Consider the following 24,639-nt stretch of genomic DNA (forward strand, 5'->3'; position numbering starts at 1 on the left):
TTTTTTCATTATATGTAATTAATGTAGGCGCATCAATGATTTTACTTTCTAAAAACTTTCCTCAGCTGGGTCATTGTTCAGTGCCGGCCCTCTTCGATGCGGATGATGTCGTTCTTATGGCCCCAACTCTCCTTCCCTTGCATTCCCTACTTAACTTAACACGTTTGTTGAATTTATGCAGGCTCACGACTTGCTAGTTAATCAGTCTAAAACATTAATGAAGTGTGACAGGAAAACTACCACCTGCCGTGATATAAAAATCAGGTACACCAATATAGATTTTACAGATAGCTTTCCATATCTAGTGTCCTGCTCTACAAAGAAGGTGCAAGGAACTGCCCTATATCTACCATGGCCCTATTATTTTGCAATGCTAGCATGGCCATACGAGGATTAGCCAGTAGGTTGGGCACAAACCCCCAAGCAGAGATGATTACGCTTTATATGGCCAAATACATTAGCCTAGCATTATATGGGGCGGGATATATAGGCATAGACAATGTACAGCACTGCAAGTGGTGGAGAATGAGTTTTTGAGGTATCTACTTGCCACCCCCAAAAGCGCCCCTACATATGTTTGTAACGCTGAGTTGGGGGTCCCGTCTCTTATTGTCCTAATAAGGATGCAATCCGTATTACTTTGGAATGAAGTCTGGCCCTCGGAAAATACCGCCCTAAACCATACTATTATTGGGGATTGCTTAAAATCAAACCTGTTCACTCACATTCCGTGGCTGGTATACATCCACCGTTTGTTTCGAGACCTGGGTCATCCGCACTACTTTGAGAACCCTGATTCCCTGGCAGCTTTTAGTAAAATGGCATTGATAAAAAGAATGCACTGTGCACTTACAGAACCTTCGGATGACCACTGAATTATTAAAACCCTTTTTTAAGAATCAGCTTATTTTAACTGGTCACGACATGTAGCTACATTTAAAAAATGTATCTAATTCAAGGCACAGATTCATCCTGACTCACTTTCGAATGGATATTTTACATCCGCCGGTGAGCTTCCCCAGACCTAATGATAAGTCATTGAATTTAAGCAATTGCCCTTGTGACGGCATGATGCCTCAGAGCACCTTGCCCGTGTACTTTTTTGTAAATTTTATAACCAATGGAGAAAACGTTGCATCCAACCTTTTCTAAGGTCCCTACAGTTCACACAATGTCACCCTGCACATATTGTCTTGCAATCACTGCCTACTGTTGAGCTTTGTTGTGGAATGTTGAGCTTTTTGTGGGCTGTTGTTTATGCCAGAAAGAATATTAGATAGATGATATGATTAATATTGTTTAATATTTTATAAATGATTAACTGATACACAACACTTTAATAATACGGTTTTATAATTATTGTTATGAAATATATTATAAATCATGGATTTTAAGAAACCTTCAAAAGCAGCTATTATGAAATAGAACAGAGGACTATCAGAAAATAGGTAGTCAGTAATGCATAGCGGACCCTTAGTTGTGGTTTTTGCACTTCTTCCTTTTCACTTTTCTCTATATTAAAGCACTTCTATAAAAACAATGTATGGATGCTATAAATGAAGGATATTAAGGTCTAATGATTGTATACATGAAATGATCTTAAAATGTTTTGTCAAAATTTCAGATTTTAATTGTATTTTTATGTATCTTTTATTGCACTTTTATGGTCTTTATGTCGAATAAAGTTAATACTGACTGACGGTTTCATATACTGAAAGTACTATATGTAGCATTTAACTTTGCTCTGAAGGCATCAGAAACCATATCTGACATCAGGAAGCATGACAAATAGGCAAAGCGACTTCTGAGTCAGACCTAAATCTACTTCTATGGGTTAGGCTAGCTTCCAGAGTGTTCTAAGTGGCCAGAGTACTCAGAGGCATAGTCGGGGAAGCACTGCTGTTGGACTGGTAAGGGCATGAGGAAATCCAGGTCTGGTGCCTAGGTATAGGCGAAGAGAAACATGCCAGAATATGCTGTAAAAGAGATGAAGGCAGGGTTGGGTGCTCTTCAGTCCATGTACACAATTTAGAAAACCTAGGGGCCTCCCAGTGTTTTGTCTACTATCCGGCTTCCTTCAGATAGCCTTCCGGATATTTCTTTGCTAAAGACTCTCAAAAAAGGAGAAAGCTCCGGGTCCAAATGGATTCACAGTATAATTTTTTCCCACTTCTCAAATTTAAATATTCCCAAATTACATACTCTATTATCCACATTTCTGAAATCTGGTACTTCATCTGGTTCCTTTTCGGACGCTTTTTATTTGCATTATCCCTAAACCAGGTAAAGATCCGCAATTTTGCAAAAATTATCGGGCCCATCTGGTTGGTTAATATAGATTAAAAAAAAATTTCAAAAGCTCTTGCCCTTCGTTTGGATGCTCACTTACCTGAACTTTTAGGAAAAGAACAATCTGGTTTCGTTAAAGGCAGATTGCTTACAGATAGCACTGGATTATTTTTTGATATTCTTTCTAAGACTTCGCATTCCTGCCATTCTCTTGCAGCCATAGGTTTGGATGCAGAAAAAGCATTTGATAGGGTTGAATAGCCGAATCTCTTTCATACATTAAAACGGTTTGGTTTTGGACCAAAAATGTCTACCTTAATCTCTCTCCTATACTCCCATCCAAGAGCAGCAATATCAGCAAATGGAGGCGTCTCTTCATATTTCTCCCTTGGTAGAGGGGTAAGGCAGGGTTGCCCACTATCTCCTTTTTTATTTAATTTGGCCCTAGAACCTTTCTTATTGCGGATCCGTCAGAATGATGCAATTCATGGTTTCAAATTCCAACAGACTACTGTCAAAATGGCGGCATATGCTGACGATGTTTTATTATTTCTATCCCAACCTCAATCATCCCTTCTGGCTTTTCTAGATGAAGTGAATTCTTTTGCGCAAGTCTCCGGGTATAAATTAAATGTAGATAAGTGCAAAATCCTACCCCTTACTAAATATACCTATAAAGCAGACTTTACCAACTCGGGTTTTACATGGAATCCTAATTCTAATAAATACTTAGGTCTTCATTTCACAGCCTCCATCCCAGGCACAGTTACCCGATGTATGAAAGACTGCATACAAAAAATTACCACCTTAAACTCGAAATGGCACCCGTTATATTTATCCTGGTGGGGCAAATGGGACACGATTAAAATGATGCTTTCACCCATAATTTTGTACACAAATTTTTAATATCCCACTTTCTATCCCTTTAAAATACTTCGAGAAAATTAACTCGATTCAATCTGCCTTCCTACGGGGTAACAAAAAGTCACGCATGTCTATCTTTAAATGAATTCGCCCAAAAACAGAGGGAGGGGTAAATTTTCAAAAAATTTCCGTATATCATATATCCTTTTTATTAAATCATGCATCAAAATGGTTATCAGAATCATCTATACCTGTTCCCCTTTGGACTACCTTAGAACAATCTTTTATCTCTCCTTTTTCTTTCAAAGAATATCTCTTTTTCTCGCAAACCACAATCCATATTTACTCCTATTCTCAAATACACTTCCAAGATTCTCCCTTCTCCTCTTATATCTTCTTTTCTCGAACAACCGATTTGGCATAATACCTCCATTTTAATAAATAATAAACCGATTTTCTGGAAATCTTGGAGACAACGGGGTCTTACTTTGGTACACCAATTGTTTCACCAGGATCAAATTATTTCTTACTCTCTCGCTGCTGCTTTGTTTCAATTCCCTCCTATCGTTCATACAAAATTTTCTTTGTTAACACATGCAATTCAACTTGCTTACAACACTCACACTACCTCTCCCCCTCCTCTATGTCCTGAACCTTTTAACACTTCAGCACTGCGACCCTTATTACTCCATGGTGCTAAAGCCTCCAGGATTTACAATCTTCTCCATGCCTCGCCAAAACCCCGTGCTAAAACTAACACAGAAAGTACATGGGAAGACGAATTGGATGATTCCTGGTCTACAGAATTATGGTATACCTTATGGTTAAAACTACACAAATCATCACGGGCTTCAAATACCACACAAACACTTTTTTTTATTTATAACAGACTTTTATTATCACCACTTGTTCTAAGCAGAAGACATTCAGACATTTCAGAAACTTGTTGGACTTGCTCCTCACCAGGTGCAGACTTATTCCACATGCTTTTTACATGTACCCCCAGTACATACATTTTGGGTTCAAATATGGTCTCAAATTAACACTATTTTTTCTTCCAATCTCCCTTTTTCTATTTCTCATATTTTCTTAGGTAGCGTTTCCCCCATTTGGGATCATTGCACTTTTAACATAAGAATAATAGATTTGCTAATAGCAGTAGCCTTTCAGCAAATAACTAAACATTGGAAGGATTTTACCAAATTATCATACCAAGCATGGTGGTATGCAGTCTGCTATAATCATAGGTTAGATACAACATTTGTTTACCCGATTAATCTAGCCCTAAAACGAAAAGAACTATGGGACCCGGTCACAACATTCATTGATATGCATGCCAGGCGATCTTTGTCTCAAACCCCTTTACAACAAGAAGTTGCCACACCTCCATGACTTCCTCTAGATTGTCATCTTTTTTCTCTGTGATTATATTTATACTTTATTTTACTAAATTATTTTTTATGTATTCACTTAATATGTATTTACCAATTATTGATTATCTTTGCATATTATTCTATTACCCATTATTGACTCCTTTAATGCCAATCTGAACAGCTAAACTGTATGTTTCTTGTATATCTATTATCGTTATACTCTGTATTTTTTATCTCAATTGCTTGAATAAACTTTTCTTGAACTTAAGAAAACCTAGGGGTGCCTGCCAAAGTAGGTATACAGTGGTGTGGTATCAGGGGGTATGAGTATACCATGATGCCGGTGATCCTTCCCGTGCAGCTGTGAATTACGGGAGAGTGCTGGAGATGTACGTAGCTTGATTTTTTTTGCTCTGGCAGTCACTGGCAAGCTTGATGTCAAAGTCCAGTGGTTGAATGGAACCATCAACCTCAAATTGTAGCCGGGTTTGATCCCAACAGTGAATGTATGTCATCAAAGCATTATTAGATATATCAGTGTTAGTTTTACATAGGTCTCCAGATCCTCGTCAGGAAGCTCCATCTGTGTAGTTTGGAAATCTGATCTGGTAGAATAAGTCATCATACACCAGAGAAAAGATGACAGACACACCCATGGTTTAATACCATGAATGATTATAAACATTTGCAGAATTCGGCCCTTTAGTGTCTGCGGACATGCTTGATACTAGGCCCAGGTTGGATGCTCCTGTACCTACCTTCTGATTTTTTAAAAAGAATTATAATAAATGTCTCCTGTGATACGGGGTCTCCTTTTCTTTCTTTTAGCGGACTTGTGTAGATGGTCTCACACACACCCAACAGCACAGGCATCTACTGGGCACATATTACAAATGATTTGTCAGACTGTAGACATAGCTTGAACCTTGATCCTTCTAGCTTAGACTGCCTGAGCAAAAGAAAACAAAGAAGAAGATAAACAACAAGAATGAAAGTGTGCTTAAAAGGCTACAAGGTGGAACTGATGAGCACAATAAGAGGTTCAGTCCACACTAGTTTGCATAAAAAGGGGAAAGATGCACATAAGAAGGAGGCATCCCCCCACCTACATGCCTGATCTGGCTGTTCGAATTGGAAATAGGACAGATTCAAGATGTAGGTGAATGTTTTTAGCATTGTACAATACCATAGAGGTCTGGTACATCCTGCGCAATTCTTCTAAGACTAACATGAAAAGCTCACTCACCTCGGATGTTGCTTTCAGTAAAGCTTTTTCCAACTTCTGGACAGTCAACTGAAATGGGCGAGAGGTTGTGTCACTTATCTGTGTAAAAACAGAAGCACTCTGCATCAATATAGCACTTGGTTGTAACAAGTAATGGCTCAGCAAACATTACAGTTCAAGTTCAAAGACTGACATTATGAGAGGAGGTTGATAAGGTTAAAGTGTAATTAGAAACGTAACTTACAGTCAAAATGGCTCCAATGAATCAGTATGACAGACGAACATGCATAACTGCTGCATTCTAAGTAGAATGGAGACAAAGTATGTCCACCCGGTGCAGCTTTTTAAAAATAATTCTCTACCACTAGGGGTCCTCTGCTTGAGTTGAAAGTCTTCAGTTTATCCATAGAAATGAAGCAATGAGAACTTCCAAAAACATCCACATACTGCCCTCTCCCCATCCTCGTCTTTACCAAGGAACGGGAAAATTAAGGTTCAGAGAAATTCAATAAACCTTGCTGTCTAACCACCGTCAGTGTGCTCCATTCACGATAAGTGATGTCTAGTGTATGTAGTGGAGTAAGATCTGATTTCATGGTTACCCCCACTTTTTACCTGCTGCTAAGCTGTTTTTGACTAGTCTGACTGGGATCCTGCTAATCAGGACCCCAGTCTCTTTGTGTTCTCCCCTAAATTCTTATGATAAGTACTTAGGTACATCCTAGATTGGATACTGGGATACCCTTATAAGTCCCTAATATATGGTACCCATGTACTCTAGGCATAGCTACCCCAGAGGTCTCCCTTAGGCCGAAGCATGTATTGTGCCACCCTTGGGAGACCATGCAAACCATAACTCCAGGCCTGCTATTGCAACCTGTGTAAGCTGGTGCTAGCACCACTTACAAAAGATATAGGTTTCCTGTAGCTACTGTCACTGCATTAAAACTTACAAGTCACCTCCATAGCAGGCCTTTGCAATACTGAAGGCAGTGTGATTGGTTCTAAGTGTGAGGGTGCCTGTGCATTAGCAGGACACACCTAGGCCTACGAAGTCCAATCTCCCGGGTTGTAAGTGAAGCAGCTATCGAGAAGTTCACCGTTTAATTACGCAAAGACAGTCTTAAAAATGGGATCGACAAATCTTATAATTTTTGGTATCAAACATGTTGGAATCATGCTCCCACACCGTAAATGGTATGGGAGGTATGATATCAAGTACTGAATAATGCTCTCAGCGCTCCTGATACCAGTCTTCTAGACCCAGACAGCACAACAAGGCTGCTGCCGACCAGAAACATTATTCTGCCTTCCTGCTGCTGAGTGTTTTGGGGCCGAGTAAGTGCACTTGCCAGTGCCACTCAGTCTGCACGAGGGGCACATTTGGTGCCCTCATTGATAGTTCAGTTCAGACCAACTCTGGGAGCTGTTGGTTCCCCTATGGAACAAAACTGATCAAAGGACATTGAAGTATGCTCCCCACTGTCCCCTGGGATGGTCCCCTGAATCCTCCCAACTCTTTTCTAAGGGTACTCAAGGACTTACTTGTGGGTGGGCCCTTAGATTCATTTTGAAACACGATACAATCCAGACAAAAAAATGTCAACCTCTACAGTCTGGGCACTCTGGGTTTCGCTGGACTTCGCTTGAGCTTCACTTCATCTCCCTTTCAGTCTGCTGCATAATCTGTGCCAGTGCATCATTCAGGAACCTTCCAAGGCCTGTGGGCTTCCAAGGCACCTGAAAGAAACTCCCTTGAAGTGAAGGAGTCACATCTCTGCATCTGCAGGCACTGCAACTATGCTGAATGGCCAACTGATCCAGAGCTCCTACAGACTTTGAAAGTTCCAACAACACAGGTGGTTGTTCTCCACAGCTCTCAAGCCCTGCCCTCTCACCAAGTTTGAGGCCAGTATCCCTCGTGAGAGCTGCAGGAACCAAACCACTGTGCACCGTATCAACTTGCTTTTGGAAAGACTTGTTGGCTTCCTTTCAGCAAGATCTTCAGGCTCCAAGTAGCTCCAACCTCAAGCATCTCCAGTGACAAGAATCTTGATCCACACAGCATTCCTTGCACAATGGTCTGCATCTTTTTGTGAGCTGCTTGAGTTCCTCTTGTGACTCCAATGACTCCGGCCTGTGGGTCCTGTTGAGGGTCAACTTTGTTTCTTTTGGGCTCTCCTGATCGGGCCTTGTCCTGACTCTCTTACTTGTGGTGATTTCCCTGGCACTTGCTGATCCCGGCGTTGCACCTTCTTCAACATCTACATTATTTGCAGTTGCCAAGGCTTGCTGGAGCTCCTGCTGGACACCAACCCCTCAACTCTCTACATCTGACATGGGACAGCTCGTGCATGGCTCCTGGTCTTCTTCAGTAGTGCCTGGTTCTCACAGCTGCAGAGTTAAGGTCACTGTCAATTCTCTTTCTTCCTCAGCATTGCCTGAATCAAGGTCATCCTCAACTCTCCTGCAACATCTGACATTGGTGGGCATTCGTATTCCAGGTCTCTGGTTCACTCCTGAGTGACATAGACTCTTTCCCCTCTGCTTGCAGGTATTTCTTATCCTGAATCCACCTTCGGTTTGCACCTGACACTTTCTCCTTCTCCAGCAGCGGCACTTTCCTGAAGCCTCCATTGGGTTCTATGGCGGTTTTTGAAAACCACTTCATACCTATGCACCCAACTTCCCTGGTGTAGGTAACGTGGTTACTAGGGAGTAACGTGGTTACTAGGGAAACCACGGGTGTGGTGGCTCTCCAACCTTCTGTCTCACACTGGGTTTCTTCAGGGTCTACTGGGAATGGTCCTTAATCTTTAAAATTGCAACCATGACTTACACGTTGATTTGTTCAGGGAATGCAGTTGTGTTCCCGCACTGCACACAACCTCTGTGGGGCTCCTAGTCTCTCACCTTGGGTGGTTCCTTTGGTCCCCGGCACTTCTACGACCTCTGGACATTGTCTTGACCCACGTCATGGTTCTTATACCACTTTCTTAGTATATGGTTTGCCCCCCCCAGGGTCCACTTTGCATTCTGTGTTATTTACATTATTTCTATGCAAAGTATTGTGTGATGTGTGTTGATCTCTACTTCAGAGATACCTAATGGTGTTAGAGAGTATTATACAATAAACATATATTTTTATAAATACCTTTTGAGGTTCTTTTTCCTTTAATCTATACCTATAAGATTGCATTCTGGTAGAACCAGCTGCTTTATGTGAGAAGTTGGCCTGGTATATGCTGACCACTAATTAAAGTGGGCACCTTGTACCATTCTAAACAACCCTTATTGATGATTAAGTTAAAGATGACCTTTATTGAAAGTTATCCTAATCGTAGCTCTGGAGAGCAGCCTTCAGGTAAGTCACAAAGGAATATAAAGCAACTTGGTTTACCAGATTATAACCTCCTGAATTACCAAATGAACAGAGAACCACACAAGGAATATATAAAATATATGTATTTATTACTAAACACTCTATACTAACCTCTTTATGAGATTAGAGCACAAGGCACACAATAATAAATCACTAGAACAACAGTAAATAGCACAATACACAGTGGGCTACAGAAGTAGACCGAACCATATACTAAGAAAGTGGTATAACAAACATGACTTGCCTAGACACAATGCCTAGAGCACTTAGAATCAATGGGACCCCAAGGAACCACCCAAGGTAGTGACTGTGCAGTGTGTGAACACAGGTGTGAGCTCCATACAATCCTATGGGAAAGTTGTGGTTGGAATTTTAAAGAAGAAGGACACTTCGGACAAGACTTTGAGCAAACCCTTTCAAACATAAAAGGTTCTAAGGCCAGCACCCATGTGAGCATCTGAGTACTCATGTGACCTAACCCAGGGAAGCCAATTTCCAATTTAAAACATTTATAGAGCGCAGCGTGCACCGTACGGTTTCTTGGCGCTTGTAGAGAGTTAGGCAACTGAGTCAACGAAATAGAACAAGTGCATAGGTGTCATGTGATGTTGGGAATCTTCATCCTTTTCAAAGGCGTGATGCTGAAAGGTGCTGCTGTTGGGAAGATGAAAAGTGTCCGGACCAGGGGCTCAGTAGATGAATCCCCACTGATGTCGGGTGCTTCAGGTGAGTTGACGCAATGCTTCACTTTGCAGCCACGGGGACCAGGAGATGACAACCAAAGTCTGGAAGTGCGCTGTCCCACGAAGGATGTCGAGTGCTGGGGGGGAGTGGGCAGTGTTTAGATGGAACACCAACAAGCCTTGGCAAATGCAACCCATGCATTCAGAGGAAATCAGCTTCGGTGAGGACCAACAAGGTCCTGGGGACTCTCTTAGCAATGGAGAACCAGGTCACATCTGGAGCAACCAGGAAAGTTAAATTTACCTTCACAGGCACCAGATGCCAACGGACCAGGGATCTTGAAGGGACCTCGAGAGGAATCACAAAATATCAGCCCACGGAACACTTGTGGAGTGTAGGCTGGAAAATCTTCATTGGAAACACTGCTTGGGGTCAGGACTACAAGTAGCCCAAAGCACAGCCTCAGGGGTTGCCGTAAAAACATATGCTGCTGCAAAAGAGCTCAGTTCACAGGGGTTCAGGTTGCACAGCTCCCACGAGGGATACGGGCCTCAGAATTGCTGAGAGCGCAGACCAACTTCGCAGATCAACCTCGGAGACCTCAGGAACCCACTTTGCATATTGCAGATATCTTCAGAGTCCTCAGGAATTTCAGAGATGGAAACTGGTCAGATGCAGTTAGGTGCCTACTTAGCAGGGGAGTAACTCCTTTACTCCAAGGGAGATTTTTCAGTCATCCAGCATCGTGCAGATCATCAAAGTACTTGGTTTCTGTATCAGAGTTTCGCCAAGGTAAAATCTAAAGTCCTATAGTCAGTGGTTCCTACTTTATACCCAAGTAAGGGGCGGGAAAAACTCTGGGGACCCACCTATGGGAGGGTCAGGGGAGAGGGGTGGCTACACCCTTTGTCCAGTTTTGCACTAGAACAGAGCAAATGGCCCCTGCAATCGGTTTGAGCTGGACTATGAACAAGGACACCAAATGTGCTCCCAGTACAGACATCAAAATACTCTCAGAATGCACCCACCCAGCCCCAATACACTAAAGCCTGTCTGGGAGGTGGTCACACCTCCCTGTGACAGCAAACCTATTGTCAAGCCTTCCCTTGCTGGAGTTTCATCTAGCAGCTGTATGGCAGACTCGTGTCTGTGGCTGGCAGCATCCATTTTGTGATGCCAGTTTCCTGTATGGTGGTACCGGCTGTACCAATGTTGTCATAATTCTCCCTCTAGGAGGGTTGAATCATACCTCTCCCACCAGTTACTGGCGGTGAGGCATGATTCCAAGGTGCTTGACACCAAGGATTACAGGATTCCATGCAGCCGTTTTAAAGTTATCCTTGACCGCGAGGTTATAATGCACTTAAGAGTATATGGTTGGCTGCATCACAAACAACCCCAGAGAATAGGTTCTGAAGGCTGCAGAGGGGGTCTGCTTGTCCAGGAGCCTCTCTCACATAAAAACGAGCACCCTGCCTTCAGGATTGATAAGGCCTGCCATAGGGGTGACTGATAAGTTTATATGTGCAGTGACATAAGGTAGATATGGTGAACCTATATCTAAGGAAGGGGTGCATGCACTACCTTACACAGGCTGCTATAGCAGACCTGTGGTGTCTGTTTGAGTAGTCTGTCAGGAGTGGACAATACACGCTGCAGCCCCTGGGAGGCCTCTGGGGTATTTATTACCTGGGTACATAATATACCATATACCAGGGACTTATAAGGGCACCACAGAATCCAATCTGGAGTGTACCTAAACTACATGCAATCAATTTAGAGGAGAAAGCAGGATAGCAGGATCCCAGCCAGTCTAAGTCGAAAAGAGTGAAACATCAGCAAAAAGTGGGACCAACTACAAGAAGCAGATCCTACTCTCCTACACTTTACACTTCTTCTGGACAACGCCTGAAGGCTGCTGTCCACAGCTACCACTTAGAGAGCTTTCTAAGGTTGTCTAAGCCCTCTCAAATCACCATAAGGTTTGTCGGGACTGGTGCATGGTGCCCACTTACATTTGTGGACATCATATACCAGGCCAGCCTCTCACATCTAGGTAACTGGGTTATATTCACATGGATATGTATCCAATGTGAACTAAACTGAAGCTACCAACACTGACCTCTAAGAGAAGCAAATGGACGTTGGTGCTAATTAGACTATAATTACTAAAATGACATATTATCATTATTATAATGTCAAATTCCAAAAAGCAATTGTCTTAAGGCTCAATGATTCTTTTTGTGGAGAAGTGTGGCTCAGGGGTTAGAGGCGGCAGACCTGGAGCTTGAGTTCGGCCCGGGACCAGGGTTCAATTCCCCGCCTCGGCGGGTCTTGGGCTCAAAAATTCCACGGACTCGTTAATTCTCGCTCCGGTGCCTTCTCAACTCACGTGTTCACACTCTGCGCAATAGCTTGCTTAATCTCCACAACGGCCCCTCGCGGTGGGATGCCTGGCTTTCACCTTGTGGATACCCTGCCAGGGTTATCTCACAGGGGAATACCAGGACGGGTTCCCTAAGCAAGCGCTGAGATGCCCCAGGGTAAGTCGTGCGCTATATAAGTTTCATTCATTTAATTTCTACAATAACTACCATTCTTCGCACATCATTATCCAAATTAGAACCTACACATTTGTTATATTATGTCAATTTGTAGAGTGCACTATTCACCCGTGGTAGGTGTGTGGTCCCATGAGTTAGTTGAAGAGCCAGGTCTTCAGCTTCTTGTGAATGTAAATGTACAGGAATTTATATACCGCAAATCACCGAGCGGTTTCTAAGCGCTTGCTTAGGGAACCCGTCCTGGTATTCCCCTGTGACATAACCCCGGCAGGGTATCCGCAAGGTGAAAGCCAGGCATCCCGCCGCGAGGGGCCGTTGTGGAGATTAAGCAAGCTATTGCCCAGAGTCGCAGAGTGTGAACCCGTGAATCAAGTAGGCACCGGAGCAAGAATTGTCGAGTCCATCGACATTTTTTAGGACTCGAGACCCCGCCGAGCCAGGAATTGAACGCTGGTCCCGGGCTGACCTCTGCTTCCAGGTCTGCCTCCTCTAACCAGTGAGCCACACTTCTTCCACATTGTGGAAAACAAGTAGAGCGGATGTGGCTCTTATTTGTTTTTAGGGAGGTTGTTCCATGTTTTGGGTATGATATGGGAGAAAGGGTGACCTCCTGCTCTTATTTTGCAAATGTAGAAAGTGTGTGAGAGTGAGAGTGATGCAGAACATAGGTGTCCAGGGGTTGATGAAAGTCTATGCAGCTGTTTCGTTATTCTGGTCTAGTGCTGTGCATGGCTTTGTATGTGAGCGTGAGGAGTATGAATTGAATACACTAGTGAATAAGGGGTTGCTGAAGCTTCTTGAAATGTGGTGTGATATGGTTGTGGCATGGAAGGTTGAGTATGAGTCTTGCTGTGGCATTCTGAGCAGTCTGGACTATGTTGCCATAGTCTAGCTCGCTGGTTATGAATGCTAGCGTGACAGTCCATTTGGTGTTCTGGGGCAACTAGAAGCAACTTTTCCACTGATATAGATGTATGGAGTGGAAGGTGAGTCAACAATTATGGTTCCTTCATTTTGGGTTGATACCTACTCAAATCTTCACAGCCTTAGTATGCCAATCCAATGAGGAGTTTGTAAATATGGACTTTTCGAAGAGTCACTTCAATAAACTAATGGATGGAAGAATGTCTGGCATTTGTTGCTGGAATTTAAACCTGCTGGGTGTGATTTTGCAGTCTCCTGCCTGTGCTTAAAAGATCCAAAGATTCCTGTTACCTCTTTGGTAATGGTGCTGTTCTGACTGCAATAAATGGGGCACAGGTCATACCTTGCTATCTAAATGAACATACACCAGCTTGACGTTACTATATAGAAAGAGGCTTTGTTTGATCCCGCCATAGAAGGGAGTGGCAATCAGCACAGCATCTAAAACACAACACAAGGAAGAAGGATCATTGTAAAGAACAAGAAAAATGCACACTGATGGCAGATCAATGTATACACATTTCTTTTCATGTCCAGAGAAGACTCTATTGTTGTTTTTTTTTTATTTTTTTTTATTATTTCATCAACATTTTCATATAATAAAAGTAGATACATACAAAGTAAAGAGTGCACAGTGGTAGTTTGCATTTTATGTGAGAAGCCAATATAAAGCATTTGTAGATTTCATAACAGCAATGTGAAGGCATTGCAGATCAAATCTTAAAAAATCATTGGACAGTTCAGATCAGCGAAATGTATCAGTTATAGCAGTTGTGGAAAGCTTCCATATTTACGTGGTGACGCTATACTTCTTGTGTGAGGTGAAAGGAGAGTGGAGAGAAAAGTGTCCGAGAGAGGAATAGTGAAAAATGAAGAAGTGAAAGGGGTTGGAGGGGGTAGGGGTGGGATATCCTAAGAGCCTAATTGTGGGAGGAGGATTTCTGGGTAGAATTCAGCTCAGAAACAGGTGTAGTAGTTTTTGTGTAAGCATCTAAGGATAACTAAAGCACTCTAGATTTATTGTGGTTGAAATTTTCATTTCCAATATTGTTCGAGCTTCTGACGAAGCATACCCAGGCCCACCAAGTGTGGTAGGAAATAGATTTGAATTATTTTCAATCACAAAGGATCGTTTTAACTCTTAACATGAGTAGTAAGTGAAATAGTAGTTGTTCTGCCTAATTTAGTGAGTGGGGGATCAGTAGGAGTCCAAGAGCTTAAACATGTGAGGTTTTGGACCATGGTTATTTTACAGTGGAATAAGTTGTTTATGGTTTTGTTGATATCTTCCCAGTACGACTAGAGCAAAGGCCAAGGAAATAGCATGTGTTCGAGGTCACCAACCATGGTTAAGCAGCTCCAACATTTATTCACATTTAATAGGCCCAGTCTAAAGAGTTTGTCTGAGGTGCAGAAGGATCTATGTGGCAGCCAGTATTTACACTGTGAGATGGTGGGGAGATTTTGAACTTAGTAACGTGTTTCCATATTTGGGACCAGTTTTTCTCGGCAAGATGAGTGTAGCCTTCTTTAAGGAAGGAAACTAACAATCTGTTTTGAGATTTTTGTATGCATTAGGAGTGTGTTTGTGAAGGATTTGCTGGTACTGAGATGAGCCTGCAGCTTGTTTCTTTAGAATGCTTGGTTTTTGTGTTTTTAGTAAGGATTGATTACGGTTAATCGCAACTATGATTTTGAGGAAGGTGTCAAATTCCATGTCAGGGATGTTGAAGGATTTTTGTAGGAGAGAGAGAAGGGAATCAGATTGGCTTTATGGTTACCATCTTTAATGTATAAAATGTGATGCGAATACCAGGTCCCCCAATGGGGGATTGTAGCGTCCATTTTTATTATTGGGTTGTGCCATAGGGAGGCGTAGAAAGAGTGCTTACGTTTGATAGTGCATTTGCTGTCCCGGTGTTTTACTGCCAGTATTGTGTCCCTGATTAAACATGAGTTTGTTTTGTAGGGGCTTAAAGTGCTTCATTGTGATAGCAGCTAATGGTGTGACCTACCTTGCTGTCTGTACTGATAGGTGGGGGAGCAGAGGGTTTGGGTGAATCCAATGTATAGCTTGTCTGAGTGAGCAGTAGTAACTAAATCCCACATCAAATGGATGCTTCTTAATTGCAGATCAGCTGTCAGGCATGCTGCTGATATTGCTGACCTCATACTTAGGAAAGAACTAGACCTCCTAATCTTAACTGAATCTTGGCTCAATGTAATTTCCTCACCAGTTTTTGGACATTTTTGTTTCCCCCTGAATATGACATTTTCAGATTGGATAGACCTGTTTGTGATGGGGTGGCAAGCATGCATCTTTCGTTCAGTTGTCACCCTGACACATACAAAAACTGCTCAAAATGTCTTCTTGGGGATTTCAACTAATACTGGAACAACGCAAATGATCCAGTACTGTGCACCTTCAAAGCTTTCCTCTCTGGCCTAAACTTCACCCAGTCCTGCAACGGACCTACACCCAACAAGGTCTCCACCCTCTCATTTCTCATTTTGTAAAGGGTGCTGAATAGACAAGGATAATCACGGATAACGGTCCCAATATAGTAGCATCCAGTTCCACAATGAGGTCCTTGGATCACGTTCGGGTCGATGCTCCTTCCGTGTTGATGGAAGGCCCAGCGACTGCGACACGCTTCTTCTCGTTGTATCGTCGGGTCAATGCTCCTTCCGTGTTGACGGAAGGAGCATCGACCCAACCATGATCCAAGGACCCCATTGTGGAACTGGATGCTATTATATCGGGACCGTAATCCGTGTCCCCCGTACTTCAGCAGGACTCTACTGGCAGTGCTATCTAGCCACCCAGGTTTCCTGCGTTCAGACTTGAAAACCTCATAATTCTTCGAGTTTTAAATATGTAAAGGCATGAACCAAAATGTCCTGATGATGATCCCGTAATGAATGGGGATCGAAACGTCGTCGACACCTTACACTTGATGATTTGATTGCATTATATAAGAAATCACACTAGTGTACTTCTTAAATGATCTGTCTGCTTAACTTTGGAATACACACAGACTGCCCTCTCTTGCCTCACACCTTCTTGTATGTCATATGTTGTCTCTATGTGGTAGTAGGACACAGGCCGTGTCCCACTTGATACTGTTCAGACTTATTGACTATACTTGATTATATATGTTATTAATCCCTGTCCGGCTGGACAGAGAATATAGACTTTAATTTTGATCTATATTTATAATTTTTCTTACATTTTTTCTGTTGGGGACCACTGTCTCTTGAAACAATATATGCACCCAAGGTCCCTGGCCTACTGCTACTTTTGGTATCCCTTGTACTTTATAACATCAAGTTTTTAGTTGTCTTTCTTGTTTTTGTTGTTCATAATACTAATCATTCTCCCTCCTATTGTTGCTCTTATGGCTTCCCAGAGTGTTTCTAGAGAGGTCTCTGGGGAGGCTATTTCATTAAAATAGTTATTGATTGCAGTGCATATTTCTTCTCTTCCGAGTGGGTCACTTACTAGCATCTTACTGAGACGCCATAGTCTATTTGGGTTTTGGACGTTGGATATTGGAATGTCTCATGAAATACAGGCATGGTCCAATTAAGGGATTGGAGCAGCAAGGTGTAAGTTTCTGGTTCGTCAGGATGTAATCTATCCTTAGGTGGGAGCTATGTGGGTGGTAGTAGAAAGTGAACTCAATACCTGTGGGGTTGAATAGCCTCCATATGTCAGCTAGGTTGTATGCTGAGCATAACATTTTCATATGTGTGTCGGATTACCCTGGTCTAAGTTTGCAGGGGATAGTCTGTCTAGCAATAGGTCCAAAGGAAGGTTACATTCTCTTCATAATAGTATATTAGAGCCATTAGGAATGTCATTTAGTCTTTTATTTAGGTCGACCCAGAATGAGGGGCAGTCAGAAGAGGGCATATAAATATTTACGATAAAAAATTCGTGATCGTGTATAGATATTTCTTAGATGGCCCATCTGCCTTCTGTATTGTGTATATTCTGCATGACTTTAATGTCTGCCGATCTAACAAAGACGGTGACATCTCCAATTTTCTTGTCGGTGTCATGGGAGAATGCAAAGTCCAAGTTCCACTTATTTAAGAGTTTGCAGGTTGATATCCATATCTTTCTTTTGTCTCTTGAAGTAAGAGAATATCACCTTTCAATATATGGTAGTGTTCAATTATCTTCCTCCTTTTGACAGGGTGTTTAAGCCCTTTCGTGTTTAACGAGAGGATCTTAAGAGTCTAAGTAGATATAATATATACAGTGGGGGCCTAGTTAAGGATAGGATCTGAAACGTGGCAGGCGTAGTGTAGGTTGTGGCATGTCATGTGGGGTGTAGGGTAGAATGGACTTGGCAGCTTAGGCTTGATATGTCCCCGGGTAGGAGAAAGGACGGGAGGGGCAAGGAGAAAAGAAAAACAGGATCAGGAAAGCAAGAAAAGTAAGTAGAGAAGATAATTAACTGAAAACTAATTTTCCCATGCCAAGACAGAAAGTAGGACAATGGTCGCCACGGATCTGCTCTGTGATAGTCTTCATAAGAAGTGTTCTATGTGTGATGATATTATGACTGTGTGGGAGGTTGTGTTAAGTTGAGTTTTGATCTAGCAATTCTCTTTCTCCAAAAGTGGAGAATGTATTGATCCTAGTGTGAGTGGGAGGGCGTGTGTGTACATGGGACTGTATACATATGAGTACACATGCATGACTATGGGCCTGATTATGAGTTTAGCCGTCCATCGGACTGCAGAACCCTTGGTGGAGGTGCCGTTTTGATCAGAGGCTGCCACACTAGTGGTCCGACCGTTGTATTAAAAGTACGGCAGTCGGACCTCTATGGCACTGCCACAACCACCAGGGATCCGTGATCCCTGGCAGAGGCGCGGTGCTGTGAGGCTGCAATATGCATGGCAGGGCTGCTACGGCCCTGCCAAGCATACTACAAGCCTCTTCACTTCCAGCGGGCTGATGGTGATGTTCATGCCATGAAACTGCAGGCAGTGAGGAAACTAAGGGGGGCCCTACAGGGCCCTCTGGTGCCACAGGCCTTGGCTATGCATACAGAGTGTGCGTACCCCCTGTCTGAATGCATGCCCAGTGCCTGCAGGGTATTGTGGTGCTTGTAATATGGTTGGTGGATGGCAGTCGAGTTTGGCGGTGTGGGATCAGGGTGGGTGCGCCAAACTCCTAATTCGAACTTAAGTATGCAAGTGTAGGGTATGATATTGGTGTAGGTGAGCATGTAAGGTTGCGAGTGGGGGTAAAGTATGAATGTGGAAGAGGGAAGGCATGCGTGTGTTTGTGTGGATATGAGTTGGAAGGTGAAACACGTGCGGTTTGGAAGTGCACACAGAAGAGTGCACTTGAGCTAACGTAGAGACGTGAAATAATGTTCTACATTAGCTGAGTCACAAATGAGTGTAGAGGCGAGGATGATGTTGTCAGGATGCAGCAAGTGGCGTGCAGAGGCCAAGGTACCTGAGGGTGTGCGTATGAAGTCAGTAAGATATGTTTGAATGTGTACACATTTTGGACATCATAAACACATTTTATACATCATATACACATTTTAAACATCATATAGCCACCATCATATAGAAGATGATCTGAACTTGAGAAAAGTGAGTCTTATCTGCTAGAATGCAGAGTAGTCAGGAACGACCACCAGGATGTATGGATCTATCGAGTCAGGCAATCATTTCTTGTTGCTTTTGGTTTTCAATATAAAGCAAACACAAAGAGATGATGAACGGAATGCTGAAGCATTTCAAACACTCACCCCCAGTCACGGATCTGGGTTGAATCCATCATCGTTCTTTAGCTTACTTCGCCACCCCAGTCCAGACACAGCTATATGCAAATCAGACACAGCTATATGCAAATCAGACTTTTTTTTTTAAATAAATTTTTATTGTTGCTTTGAGAGTATCACCAGAGAATATGTAAGGGCACGGGCTGGCTTCAACATTCAGCCAGTATCCGTCAGTTACGCCACTTTTCTTTTGCCTCTAAGGATTATACATAGTTCAGGAAAATACATTACAGTTCAAACCAACTCATATTACGTATGCAAAGAAATGAGAAAAAACAACCCCTAAAAACTATGCAAATCAGACTTGACCCTGTGCCTCATGGGAACAGTCCAGCCAGAACTGCTAAGCCATGACTTCCCTGGACTGGAAACAAGCACCCTGCTACCAGTATCAGGATAACACCCCTCATCAGCCAGGCTAGCTTGAAACCGGTGCCAAAGTGAAGAAGGGACCCAAGTGTGGACATACCCTGCCAACTTAGGGCAAACAAAGCAAACACAAAGAGATGCAGCTATATGCAAATCAGCCTTGACCCTGTGCCTCATGGGAACAGTCCAGCCCGAACTGCCATGCTAAGCCAAGGCTGTTTTTCTCTCAGGGGGTTTTCTGGAGCACTTATCTGTACCGTTAGTGGTGGATGGCCATGTATTGATGGCGATACATGTTATCTTGTATATATGTTAATCTAACCACTATTATCTGTATTAGACCTTTGTACTTACTACCATTCTTTTGTGAATTTAGAGTTTTTCTGTTTGTATCGTTTATGCAACTCATGTACTCTGAAGTCCTTTTGTAATACATCGATCTACCCCAGGTGCTGGAGCTCACACTTCAGTTGGCGTTCCTGTCTGGACACCTAGTCATGCCTCCCTCTACTGTTATTTTTAAGAAGTTCTCTCCCTCCCACCAAGACTACATGAGTGCCAATGCAGCAGGAAACCTTAGTAATACAATGGCCAACAGTTTCACTATTGCAGAAAGCTCTATAGCTTTGCTTCCTACATTCCAAAACTAGAGGTTTGTGTCTCATATTCATATATTTAATCACTAATTGATAAAATATTAAGCAGATAGATTCCGTGTTTCGGAAAAATCAGTAGATAACTTCAGCAACCTAAAGCCACTATTGTTTTCTTCCCATCTAAATGTATACATTGTCCAAAATTCACACATCTGTCTCCAAGACCACTCAGAAAGTCATATTTGCATAGCACTCAAAATACAGTCTGTGCACAACAAACACACTCATGTATTGGTCCCAACAGAAAATATTCTGCTTACCTCCAGGATCACAGAGAACAGAAGCCAATGCTGAAAAGATTGATCTGCAGCCATTCAGCACCACCACCTAAAGAACAAAAAGAGAAAGAGAGTGATGAGAGTGATTGACAGATAAGTAAATGGCTTCCTCTCCATCCTAAGTAGAATAGGAATGCAGAGAAGACTCGTTGGCACTGGTACCAGGGGACCGAGGCATTTTCTATCCAGTGATCTAAAGCGGGTTAACACAAGGGGTGCATTGTCAGTGTGCTCTCTATCAACAAAGGTATCATCATTATCCCTCCAAAGTATGTGGAGGGTTGGCGGACGCTTGTGATGGTGAGATCACACAATCAGTTAACCATGGGGATCACAAACACTAATTCAAACCCATAATATTTTTTTTTCTCTTTAAAAGTTAAACTCTCAACAAAACTGACTGCCTCTGAAATTCCTGTTTAAACTATCAAGCTGCACACACTGCCTGGACATGAACATGGAACTTCACATTTCCTGACCAGATTACTGTACAGAGCAACAGCTGCTTTTCATAGTGGCATACTCCAACCATAATTATTTCCCAACTAAGAGGAGCAAGTACCAGCAGTTCTCCAGCAGAGTCTTCCTACACAGACTTATTTGTAAATAAATATATTCTCCTTCCTTAGGCAGTATCCAGGAAAAAGCTTATTTTAAATTAAACATTCCAGCCTTGTACCCTAAAGCGGGGTCTGCTTCACTGAGGTCAGCAGAAGCACCAGGCAATAAGTACGATCCCCTCAGAAGAAAGTCTGGGTTTACAGGTTAGGACCTCAGAGGGAGCTTTCTCTCCCTGGGTTTGGTGATGTTCTTTTTTAGTAGAAATAATGTCACCTTGCTTTGTTCTTATTCTGGAGGCATGTGAACTCCTAAGGGTATGTACCCTCAGCCTGTGTCATTTTAGAGAAAAATAATGTGACGGATAAAGGACAGAAACACTTAATTCTGACTGGCCCGGTCAGTGTTCCAATGTCGCTGAGCCTGGGCACCATCCCTCACAGCGCGCTTCATGAGTAGGTCACTGGGATCGCACCGGGTGGTACAGTGTTGAGTTTGCCGATAGGCCCATTGGAAGCGATTCAGACAACCCTTGAGGTCCTCGGCCTGGTCCACCCCAATCTTTAGGGCTTTGTTTAGAGTCGTCATGAATCTCTCGACATCCCCGTTGGCTAGCAGCCATTGGGGTGTCACTCTGCGATGTTGGATGCATTGCTGGTTCAGATACTCCTTGAAATCCTGTCCCTGAAATGGTGGTCTATTGTCTTTGCATATGTCATCCAGCATCCCGAGAAGTGTACATATCTTTTCCAATACTGTTTGGATGCTGTCAAAAGCTGTAGATGTAACTACTTCTAAACACCGGAAATTTAGAGTGACTGTCCACCATTACCTCGGTATGTCGCCCGTCAGGGAAACTTCTGAAATCCAGGCTCACATGGGTCCAGGGTGTCTGGCTAGGCCCCTCTGTGATGATAGGAGACACCGGCAGTTCAAACAAGCATGGCATCCACAAACCTTTTTTTCTACCATGCGATCCACTCCCAGGGACCACTCTTTAGATCTCAACCAAGCCTTTGTATTTTCAACCCCTTGGTAACATTGGTAGGCCAGGTCCACCATTCTTTTCCATGACTTTGCTGGGATCACCAGACGGGTACCCCAGAGGATTATTCAGTTGCATGCTTTGCTCAGCTCTTCACAACATCTCCATAGGCTCAAACAGTACTCTCCCTCTTCGTCCGTCAATCTGACAGATCCTTGAAGGAACCACTTCCACCAATGGTTGTGCAGTGTCCACCTGACTTCTTGCAGGCACCCATCTTCCTTGGTGGCTTCCTGGTTCTCCTCCATCGACAAAGCTTGGGGGCACACCGCTTCTACAATTTGCTGCACAAAAGATTCTGTGCCGTCATCGACTTCACCTTTTTTTCCAGAGTGGATGGCCAACGGAGGCCTGGATAAATAGTCCGCCGGGTTGCTAGCTACGGGGTGATACACAACATCGAATTTGTAGTGTTGGATTTTAACTGCCCTTCGCTCTATCGGGGTGGGCCTTGCGGGCAGTGCATGTGAACACAGAAACCAACAGCTTGTGATCTGTGACTACCATGAACGTGTGACCGCACAGACAAATGTCAAAATGTTGGCATGCCCAGCGAATTGCTAATGCCTCCCTCTCAATCTGAGCGTCTCTGGTCTCAACAGCAGTAAGTGCTCAACTGGAATAGGCAATGGGTACCCATTCATCCTGCGAGTTCCTTTGGAGAAGCACTGCACTTAACCCCACTGGGCTGGCATCCACCACGAGTTCCGTCGCCTGCCCAGACTGAAAATGAGGTACGGTGGCTCCTTGTAGCAGCTCACTTTTGATTTTGTTTAAAGCCCGGACCTCCTCCTTGATCCATTGCCATGGTACATCTTTCTTTGTTGACTTTCTGAGTGGCTCAGACAGCCTCACAAGGTGCGGTATGAATCTACCACAATAGTTTGTCATCCCCAGGAAACTTCGGAATTCCGACTGGGTTTGGGGGTTGGCTGCTGCTCGAATGGCTTCAACCTTCGCTGCATCCACCTGCAAGCCTCTCGCTGAGCACCTGTATCCAAAGAATTCAACTTCGATGGCATAGAAGTCACATTTGGCTCTGTGTAGGGTCAAATCTTGCTCTACCAGTCTCTTTAGGGTTTCTCTTAACCAAACATGGTGTTCTTCCAAGCTCTTGGAGAAGATGAGAATGTCATCTCTGACATTTAACACACCCACTAGTCCTGATAACGCCTCTCTCACAACATCTTGAAACACCTCCGCTGCCGAAGACACCCCAAAGCTCAGGCGTTTGAACTGGTGGAGCCCCACATGTGTTTTGATAATGTTGTTATGTAGCAACTCTTCTTCGCTAACACCAGCTGGTGATACCAGAATTTAGGTCGACCTTGGAGAACAATTGCGCCCCATTGATGTCGGCCAAAATCTCATCGATAGTGGGTGTGATGTGCGACTCCTTCCAGATTGCTTTGTTGGGCAGCCTCATGTCCACACACAGGCGGATCGCATCCGGTTGTTTGGGCTTTGACACGATAATCAACAGCGACACCCACAGCGTAGGCTCTGACACTTTTTCAATCACTCCATCCTTCTCCAGGCGCTCCAGCTCAGCCTCCACCAGTGGACGAAGATGAAGCAGCACTCGGCGATAGTGTCATAGATTTGGAGATGTACCTCTACTCCCTTCAGACTCTGCCAGCACCACTTCAGCCTGCGATTGATGGATTTGCTTGGCAAATATCACAAGCCCCAGATCTTCCACAGAATGGCAACTTAACAGCAAACTGGCACAGTCACTTGTGACGTAGAATCAGATATGTGTCGACCTGGTCCGATGTTGGACTTCAACCTCAATCACTCCTTGGAGCGGAATCGGCACATCACCACCATAGGTGAAGATTTTGGCTGTTGTGGGTAACAGCCGAGGCTTGGGCACTAGCTTGTCATACTGTGCAGTGTCTAGAATGTTTACCAGTGCCCCTGTGTCAATGAGAGTTTGAATCCAGTTCTCCCCAATCCATATCTGGCATAATGGTGGGGGTCTTCTTTTGGTGTTGACTCCTCAAATGTTTGACAGCATGAATATGTTGTTGTCCTCTTCTTCCTCATTTATGTTCAACTTATGGCACCTGCTGTCCAGCTCCTCCACTTCTTGCACAGCCTTTAAGCTTTGCTGAGGCCTCGGTCGTTTGTGCCTACCAAACCCCTGATCTTGCTGCGCCCTGACACATCTTCGGATTGGTGTCAGTACAACGCGTTCTTTTACGTCGCATTCCGTTACAACGCAGATTTTACAACGCAGGATCCATTACATCGGATGCCATTACAACGCATGGCATTACATAGCAGATGCTATTACAACGCATGGCATTACATCGTAAGTATAGGTAAGTATACCTTTTTTAAACAATTTTATTAAGTTAATTTAATTAATTTTATTTAAACAATTTAATTAAAATACATTTTAAAATAGTCATTAATTTAATTTAATAAAATAATATCTATTTAATAAATGTAATTTTAATAAAAATTGTAATTAATTTAATTTAATTAAAATAATGAAATTAATTTAATGTACATATTTTTAAAATTGAAATTAAATTAAATTAATATTAATAATTGATTTAATTTAATAATTTAATTTAAAAATGTAATTAATGTAAAATAATTAA

The 24,639-nt window shown here is 43.0% G+C and overlaps 1 pseudogene; it reads right to left on the reverse strand.

Moving 5' to 3' along the window:
• The window catches only part of LOC147725152 (1-aminocyclopropane-1-carboxylate synthase-like protein 1), a 198,209-nt pseudogene that overhangs the window by 103,722 nt on the left and 69,848 nt on the right, over window positions 1-24,639 (reverse strand).

This window comes from Lissotriton vulgaris, chromosome 4_1 (assembly GCF_964263255.1).
Source record: "Lissotriton vulgaris chromosome 4_1, aLisVul1.2, whole genome shotgun sequence".
Taxonomy (NCBI): domain Eukaryota; kingdom Metazoa; phylum Chordata; class Amphibia; order Caudata; family Salamandridae; genus Lissotriton; species Lissotriton vulgaris.